This window comes from Alligator sinensis, unplaced genomic scaffold, assembly GCF_000455745.1.
Source record: "Alligator sinensis unplaced genomic scaffold, ASM45574v1 scaffold16_1, whole genome shotgun sequence".
NCBI classification, from domain to species: Eukaryota; Metazoa; Chordata; order Crocodylia; family Alligatoridae; genus Alligator; species Alligator sinensis.
Window position 1 is genome coordinate 2,014,855 of NW_005842045.1, and position 7,241 is coordinate 2,022,095.

The window sequence follows — 7,241 nt, forward strand, 5'->3', positions numbered from 1 at the left end:
TTTATCTGTGGGGTTAAGATGAAGCAATCCAACGTTGCCTGCTCTCTGAGCCAAATTTGACCTTGGCTACTGCACAAGAAAAAGGCTTAGCAGCTGAAGCAGCATCCCATAATGTGAGAGAAATTTGCCAGGCATTCTCCAGCAATGTCCACTTACTCCAAAAAGGTCAAGAATGAGATCATCACCAGCAAGTTTAGCAGATTATACCCTCACCAACAGCACTACATAAACCAATTAATCCACAGACATGTTTGAGTTGTGGTGATCAACATAGACGAAGGGAGTGCAGGTTTAGGAATGTGGAGTGTCATACCTCGAAGAAGAAGGGCCACATAGAGAGGGTTTGCCACTTGAAGGCCAGTTCCAGGAGACAAAAAGACTGTGGCAAATGTATTCACTCCCAAACCACTCACAGATTAGAGTCCTCCCCAGAACATGAGGTACAAAAACTATGTTTCATTCAAAACGTTGGTGTTGTTGAAACTCAAGGTTCTGAGATGATTGCAACTGTAGTAATAAATGGAAAGAAGTGAAAAATGGAAGTGGACTTGGGTTCGGAAGTATCCCTCACATTCGTTCAGTTGTTTCGGCACCCTCTCCCTAAATTATTGAAACCTGAGTGTCATCTGTGTGACTACAATGGACAGATTGCGGAAACTTTGGGTAGCTGCAGTGTAGATGTCCAATATGGATGTTAGACAGCACCTACCCCTCATTGTCACTAAGGGTTCCTGCAAAAGTCTTGTGGGGAGAAATTGGTTCTTACCATTGGGAATCAGTTTTCAAGGCGTACACAGTTTCTGCACAGAAAGTCTGGAAAGGGTTGCATGGCAGTTTCCCCAGGTATTCTCCGAGGAATTAGGAATTTACTCTGGTCCACCTGTGACATTCCAAATGGATCCTGTGATAGCCCCTATCTTTATGAAGGCTTGGAATGTACCTTTCACACTGCGACCGAAAATTGATGCAGAATTAGATTGGTTTATTGTGCATGGGGTCTGCAAGCCAATTGTACATACAAGCTAGGCCACACCAATTGTTCCTGTTTTAAAACCTAACAGCAGTGTTCACACCTGTGGGGATTACAAGTGCACTGTTAATAAAGCACTTAAGCAGGACCCACACTCAGTACCTGCCATTAACCAGTTACTGTCTGTTCTTGCCCACTCAGTCCCTGCCATTAACCAGTTACTGTCTGTTCTTGCAGGAGGGAAGGTTTTTGCCAAACTTGACCTCACTCAAGCCTATCAGCAATTGCTAGTGTATGACAAGGCTGCTGAGGCCCAAACAATAATTACACACTGGGAAGTGTTCAGTGTCAAGCACCTCCAGTTTGGAATTTCTGTGGCACCAGGAATTTTCCAGCCATTCATGGAGAAAATGTTAGCCAGCATTCCCGGGGTTGTTCCATACTTTGATGATGTGTTGATCACAGGGCCATCTAGAAAGAAACTCAGAGAAGTTTTACAGAGATTCCATAAAGCAGGCATCAGAGTCAAAAGAGAGAAATGTCAACTGGGAGTTTCCAGTATCAACGTTTTGGGATATCAAATTGATGCTTCTATCATTCACCCAGTTGAAGACAAGGTAAAAGCAATACATGATGCCCCTATAAATGCAGACAGGATCTTCAAGCATTCTTAGGACTTCTCAATTTTTATTGTATCTTCCTGAAAGACAAAGCCACCATAGCAGAGCCCCTTTGTCACTTCCTGGATAAAGGAGTGGAAGTGGACTTGCCAGCACAACGAAGCCTTCCAGGGCATCAAGAAGTTGCTGACATCAGACTCTGTCCTTGTTCACTATGATAAGCAGAAGCCACTGTCCATTACTTGTGATGCCTCACCGTTTGGTGTTGGTGCTGTCCTCAGTCACACATTGCCTGATGGCACGGACTCACCCATAGCTTTTTACTCAAGAGCAATGACTTCAACTGAGAGGAACTATGCACAGATTGATAAAGAAGCATTGGCAATAATTGCAGGAGTTAAAAAAATTAACAATTACGATTCTGGCCCCAAATTCAAAATCCAAACAGACCACAAATCCCTTCTTGGAATTTTTACTACAGACAAACCAACCCCTCCTATTTTGTCTCCCCGTATGCAATGCTGGAGCATCATGCTAAATGCATATGACTATACACAAACCTGGGGAAACGATTGCAAATGCTGATGCATTGAGCCACCTACCACTACAAATACGTGATTGTGCTACTCCTCCACCAGCGGAAGTCCTTATGCTGGAATCCATGCCAGAAGTCTCTCTTCAGGCTGATCAGATAGCAAAGATGATTGCAAAAGACCCTATCCTTGCCCATGTCCTGAAATGGGTGTGGAGGGGCTGGCCTGCAGACAAATCAGCTGAGGAATTCAGGCCATTTTCATCATGTCAGCATGAGCTGTCTGCCCACAAGGGTTGCCTCTTGTGGGGAAATCATGTCATAATTCCAGAAACAGGATGCCAAATCATACTGACAACACTGCATACAGCATACCCAGGCATTGTGAGGATGAAAGCACTGGCTAGAAGTTACGTATGGTGGCCAGGTATGGACAATGACATAGAATAGGTTTCAGAATAGGGTTCAAAACAGCCAGCTGAGCAGGGACCAGTATTCCCTTGGGAAATGACAAAGGAACCCTGGTCATGCATCCACATTGATTTTGCTGGCCCCTTTCAAGGTAAGATCTTCTTAATTGTTGTGGACTCATACTCAAAATGGCTTGAAGTGATTACTGTCTCAACTCTTACACCAACTGCCATTATAACAGCTCTCCGTCGGCTGTTTGCAACTAATGGAGTGCCCAATGCTAACATTTCTGCTGATGGCAGTGCAGTCACCTCAGCAGAGTTCCAAAATTTTGCCAGCCACAATCTCATTCGAACTGTTACCATTGCACCTCGCAGACCACAGGTCAATGGGCAAGCTGAGCTAATGGTTCACACAAAAGATGCACTGAAAAAGATTATTGTAGGAGACTGAAGTACCAGACTGGCCAGATTTCTGTTTGCTCAACATATAATCCCTTGCCCTACAACAAGGTCCAACCCATCAAAGCTTTTTATGGGTCGTCATCTCAAGACAAGCCTTGAACGTGTCAACCCAGACCTTGTGAGAGACATGCAGTTTAGGAAAGAAAAGGAGTTGGACTCTGCATTGGCATCTAGTACCTTACATCTTTTTGTTCCACATGAGACTGTGTTTGCTCGGAACTACAGAACAGGCCCACAGTGGGCTCAATCTAAAATTGTAAGCACTACAGGACCCATATCATATACAGTCCAGACTGATGATGGACAAGTTTGGAGACGTCATGTGGACCAGCTACGGGGTGTTCTCCTACTGATAGCCCTACACCCAAGCAATCTCCAAGCACCAATCCACCACTGACAGACATGGATTCATTGGGTAAGTGCCTACCTGTTTCCACCAATGCAAACCCTTTGCCATCACCGTCAGAAGGAAGCATTGCTGTTGAGCCTCCAGATAGGCTGACAGGCCATCATCTGCTGACCCCCTCACTGAGTCTGGTTCTAAGGGAAGACCACGGTGGAAGCAGAGTCCTCCCAAATGGTTGGCTGACTATTCTGTCTAGGGGGAAGGGGTGTTGTGTCTTATTGTGTTTTCCTTGTACTGTCCCTTTAAGGCCAAAGCCCTCATGTTCAGGACTGCAGGATTCAGTTTGCTTTGTGGCACTTTTGCAGCACTGGGGACTTCATTTGCTCTGCCATGAGGAGCCAGAGGCTTTCTTGGTTCCTCTCCCTCCACAGGACTGGACTGGGTCAAGTCGGAGGCAGAGCAGGTATAAGTTTTGCATACATCTACTAAGGGAAATTGTTAAGATCCACCCTGGATATGATTCCAAAGAATTATAATAATAAATAACTGTTACTTCAACCCAGGAGTGTCCAGTGTTGTTGCCGAATTCACAACATATCAAGCTGACCTGTTGATTAGCTACAAAAAGCTCTAAGTGTACATTTTCCTGTCTACCTGTCCCAGTGAAATTAGAGAGAGACACACACACAGACATCACTCAGCATTAGCTAGCATGCCATATGTTGGCTAGGGTCCATGCTGTGGGAAATGGGGGGGGTGGGAGGAAAGGATCCCTGCTTGAGCAGTGAGTGGTGAGGGTGGGGCAGGGGGAAGCCAAGCAGACCCTGCTGTGCCTGCTATCTCCATCGGAGCTCTGGCTAGGGAGCAGAGGGGCAGGGCCAGCCCTGTCCTCTGGAGCAGAGAGTACAGCCCAGCCCGGGGTTGCAAAGCATGCTGGGATGCTGGGGACAACTTAAACCAGGAAGGGGTCTGGGACAGACATTAAATAAGCCGGTTTGACCCAGATCAGTTATGTCTGATACTACATTCAGCCAGATTTATCTTAAACCAGTTTCAGCCATTTTGAAACTGGTTTTTGTGCACTAAACTTATGTTCTGTTACAGGTTTAAACCTGTTTCTGATCACTTTGACCAGTTTATGTATAATGTCTGTCCCTATCCATATAGAGCAGAAGCAATCAGATTGGACTTCTTCCTGGGCAGTGGTCCTAAGTGTAGCAAGGAAGCAGTATAGCTAAGGCTCTGTGTAGTGTCTAAAATTTCATCCTGTAAGTCCCTAAAAATACATGGAGAAATAAAGAGTTAGGTCAGCAAAATGACTTGGTTGTTGCAATGCTGAGCACAGCCCCTAGAATAAAAACTACAGCCCTCAGGCAGGTGCCAAAGAGCCCTACACAAAGCATGGGAAAAGTTAGGTGCTTCAGAATAGGGTTCAAAGCAGCCAGCAAGCTGAGCAGGGAGCCATCCAAGCTAGCTAATAGGAAACAATGATGGCAGTGATTTTTCTTAAGCCACCTCTTTTGTCCGGGCTTAAGTATCTAACTCCTTTGGAGATTTGCAGGCCTGAACCCTCTCCCAGAGTTAGGTCTCTAAAGTATTTTCCTTCAGAAAACAGAGTAGGGTTCTCTCATTTCTTTTTAAAAATCAGTCATAAAAGCAGTAGAACTGCTGCCTCCTTTCTACAGCAGCCTATGATTAGTATACTTGTATAAGATGTGAGAGACTCCAGTTCAATTCCCTCCCTACCTCAACCAAGAAATTGCCCTAAGCATGGGGCTGTAGGTTTTTCTAGTCCAAGGCACTTTCCATCCCTGCTATTGAACTTGTGCTTCTTTGCATAAAGGATTGGAAGATTCATTGGATCAGAGAGTGTCAGGCTTATGCCTTCTAACACTGTAACCTTAGTAGTAAGGGTCACTTACCTGGAGTTCCAGTCCCTGCTCCAAGGACTGCTTGGATAAAATATGTAAAGAATCCTTGGAGCAGGGATACAAATATATGTCTTCTCCCTTCCCAGGTTATTTTCTAAACTATGAGGCTACAAAGTCAGGTTTCCTTTTACTCCCACTCCCCCCAACAATAATTAATACTTTTAACAGAATGGATGGAGAGAGCCTCCACATCTCAATAGCCTGTACAGCTAGGGACAGACATTCAAAAAGCCCAAGCCTGAATTGATTCAATCTTTGCAGGTTAGTCTAACCTGCAGAGAGTGAACTAGTTTGCAAGTAGATAGACATTCAGCACATGCCTGCAGTGGCACAAACCAGAAGCTGGATGCAGGGGATGGCTAGAGCACACCCGCCAGTCACTGCCAATGGGTTAGGAAGAGAGACACCCTCTAAGGCTCTCACCCCTCCCTGCTGGAGCAGAGCGGGCATAGCCAAGCAGCAGCCAGAGCTAGTAGGGGGCAGGAGTGGGGGTGGGGAAAGTCCTTTCTCTGAAGCAAGCATGTATTGAACACAGCTATTTGCAGCCTCAAGCATACATCAGGGAACTACCAAAAATCTTTACCTAAGCTAAAATACGGCCCAGTAAAACAGAGCATACACAACTTGGTCTAACATCAAATATAAACCAGGAAGACAAGAGAAAGCTTTGCATAAATCTTACATAATCCTGAGGGCAGAGTGTCTCCTTACAAAGGAGTCAGGACTTGTGGCACAGGTGGTATCTTTTATTAAACCAACTGCATTTTTGCAAAAAAAAAAAATTTTTTTTTTGATTAATCTGCCTATGGGACAGGGTGCCCCAGGAGTGGAAGCAATGACAGGGTTTATTCCCATCTCCCTTTCCTGTCTCACCAGTAGGGACTAGAACCAAGGTCTGCTGGGCAGGGCAAAGCAGCCCTTGCCAGTGTCCCTGCTCAGGCTAGAGAACAGCAGGGAGGGGCCAGCCCTGCTGTGGTACAGTGAGCACCGCCCAGCCCAGAGAGCATGCTGGGATGCTGGGGGTGTCTGGCTTATCTTCAACCAGCAAGGAGTCTGGGACAGACATTGCATAAACCGGTTTGAGCCAAAACAGTTAAGTTTGGTACTACATTCAACCAGGTTTATCTCAAACCAGTTTCAGCCATTTTCTCACTAGGTTACAGTAACTTCTTCCTCACTCAGTGGCCATACAACAGTCTAACCATTAGTGCTGGGAGAAGTGCCTGGAGCATGCAGAAGATTTTTGTGGCCCATATTTTTGTAATGGGAACCAATTAGGCTGTTCTAACTCACTTCAAGTGCTGAATTCAGTGCTTGTAACTGGAGGAAATATAAAGCAGTGTAAGTGTTTCAGGTGTTCTAGACACAGCTCTGTCATAACTGAAAGCCTAAATCAAAATCTTTAAAGGCCTCGGTATAGAATCATAGAATCATAGAAAATTAGGGTTGGAAAGGACCTCAGGAGGGCATCTAGTTTATGTGCACTGAACATCAGTTCTCTTCTAGGTTTGAACCAGTTTCTGATCACTTAAACTGGTTTATGTGTAATATTTGTCCCTAGCCTAGATCAACATTGTCTTCTGTATGTGGCCTGATCCTTAAAGTAGACAGCAGATATGCTCTGTGAATGCAGACCAAATTGAGTCCCTTACAGGAAATGGTAATGGGAATGCCTAACTAGTCGATCTCAATATGTGGTAGATGCTTGTGGTAGGCTTACAATAGGTACCAACCTGCACAGCACTGACAGAAACTCAGCACACAAAAGAAACTGTAGGTGACCAGGACATTTTACTGGCTGAAACTTAGGTCCCTTCAGAATTAGAAGAAAGATTCTGATGATCATTCTTCTGTACCTAGGTGCCCAAATCCTTGTGTGCATCTGGGCCTATGTGATTTCCTTTGTTAGGGTAAGGATTTAAAGCCACATTCTCCAAATCCCAGCCTCCAGTTTATGGGTTAAAATA

At 45.1% G+C, this 7,241-nt stretch overlaps 1 pseudogene; it reads left to right on the top strand.

The window, feature by feature from the left end:
- The first annotated feature begins 687 nt into the window (after nucleotides 1–687).
- On the top strand, nucleotides 688–3,394 carry LOC112550170 (annotated as a pseudogene).
- The last annotated feature ends 3,847 nt before the right edge of the window (nucleotides 3,395–7,241 follow it).